A 2,543-nucleotide genomic window follows, 5' to 3' on the forward strand; every position below is an offset into this window, starting at 1 on the left:
TGTAATTTGTGGTATTTTTGCGTAGATGTTTCTACCTTAAAATAAATATTTTTACAAAAATAAACAAATTTTTACGAAATAATAAAAATTTCTACAAAATTTCTATTTTTGTAGTTTTTTGTAGTTATTCATCAAAATTTTTTCCGCCAGGGAGGGTATCGGAACGCACCCTAGAATTCTAGATTATCAGAGAAGCACGACCGGTTTATGGGCACAGTATCATGATGGAAGGGATAGCATGGTGTGCTCAGTTTGCGAGCGTCTCTCTCAAATTCTTTGCCCTCTCGCTTGTTTTTTGACCGTTCAAAACATTGTTGGCCAACCTCAAAAAATAAAACATTTTACTCTGCAAAGTTGTTACGACTGAGATGGTTGTCTTCATTGCACGCACGTTTATATTCTATCGGTCTCTTTTTATTTTATATTACAGTTCGAATCATGAATGTACTATACATACTTAATTGTATCTATCGTATAACCCGGTAAAAAATTTTTTATACAAGAACATATATAGATATATATAAACATTGCGACCGCACTCACGAGCGTGGTACAACTTCGTCGCTCGTCCGACAAACTCGATTCCGCGAAAACGGTAAAACTGAATCTAACGCGCGATTAATTATTACTCAGGCATCTCGCCTATCGAAAACGGAAACAAGAATTGGGCGCCAGGCACGTTATAGAGAGTGCCTCTTTACTTGAAAGTTTCGTTGTCCGGAAATCTAAAGACTCAATAAGAAATTATTCAATCACGCAATCAGACGCGAATTCGGTACGACGGTCGGACAAGGACGGCGATAACCGGCCTCTCAGCTACGGTAGTGATAGAGGAGGTGGCTCGAGGGAAAACGGTCAAGGTTCGGGAAGCGAGAATAGGCTGAAAGAAATAACAGTGATTATTAACAATGAAAATAACAATTATATTTAGCGAACAAGTATTACAGTTGCAAATACGAATAATACACGACAAGAGACAGGAACACTCGATACGCGAAGCAATGTTGCTTGCCCAAGGTTGACGGAGACTCGTAATTCACGTACTTTACGATCGTGTTGCGAGATCGTATCTCGGGAAAACGGAAAATCAAGATATATTTCTCTTCGGTTGTACGACTCGCCAATTACATGCCCCTCGCATCCGCGTGACATGCGAAATCGGAAATCATGCGCAGTGCGGGCGTGATATTCGCTAGCACGCCAGCGCGGAGCGCTCGGCGTGCACGGACAAACGTGATCGACACGCGCGGAACCGAAATTGGGAGGACTAAAGGTCCCGCGGGATCCCGCAATCCCGGAAATTCTCTAGAATTCCGTTCCGGCGGCGGAAGGCCTCTTCGGAAACGCGAATTATCACACACGCACAATGACGGAAACAATACACTACAATAACTGACTTGGCTGTGGCGCTCGGCGGGCGCGTAGCGCGACGGTCCTGTAAAAATCTCGACACACGAGGTCAGACGGGGCGCCGAAACCTATGAAATCTTTATCGGCTACAGCCGAGTCACACAACGAAAACGATAGCTAATAACGCGTGTTCCTTGCGGCCCGTCTGACACAAGAAAATCGGCGGCTTTACACAAGTGCGCTCGTCTCACCGGGAACTCCTCATCAACGGGAACGGCAGCTCGCTTCGACTTCTGCTGACTTCAGCTCGTACGCGTAACTTCGTCCTGCGTCCTCTCAGAATCGCAACCACAGCACAGGTGCCGCTGCTTCCGTGATCTCGCCGGGCCGGTGGGCCCACGTGGTACATCCGTACGCGCCCCTAATTGGCGGGCGTGCGAGCTCGCGATCTCCACGAATCGCGTAAGGTGCGTAACGCCGCGGGTCCTGTGTCCCCGCGCGCGGCATTCAAATTATCGGCGACGTCCTTCTGTCGGGGGTACCTCCAGGAACGCTTCCCTTGTGGCACGCTCAGGTGGCTGGTCCTGGGGAACTCTTCCTCGTCAGGGGCCATGCCTAGCAGCAGATCTTATTCTTGGAGCGCCCTGTCATGTCTCCGACTGCGGGGTCTCTCGCCTGGTTTAGGGCGTAGAGTGGCCATCCCCTTTATCCTCGCCTTAGCTGGCTCGCACCGGAATCTGTAAGGAAGCTCGGCAGCTTAATTGTTCTCAAATCAAGGGAAGGTACGCGGACTAAAGATACGACCTGCGTACGATGTTTCTCCGGCGGTGTCTTCCTCCGCCCTCGTGGACCTCCTCTCGTGGTCGTTGCGGCGTCGGTGAGACGGAGAAAAATCCTACAATTTTTCAGGGAGCCGCCGATACGATATAATTAACAATCGAGATCGCTACGGAAACTAGAAATAATTATGAACGGTATTCGGTATTCGGGCGGCGGAAGCCACGCAAATGTGGTCCCGCGGCCCGCGCCACGCGTCCGCCTCCGAAAATCGGGAGGACGCAGGACACAAGACTACCGCCCGCGGTCGGTTCCGTAGATCCCTTGTGATGGACGGTCCAAAAAGGGACGTCACGTCACAACATATAAAAATATATAATTATATACGAAATATGTCTATACAAACCCAAATATAA

This window comes from Wasmannia auropunctata, unplaced genomic scaffold (assembly GCF_000956235.1).
Source record: "Wasmannia auropunctata unplaced genomic scaffold, wasmannia.A_1.0 LD336103.1, whole genome shotgun sequence".
Taxonomy (NCBI): Eukaryota; Metazoa; Arthropoda; class Insecta; order Hymenoptera; family Formicidae; genus Wasmannia; species Wasmannia auropunctata.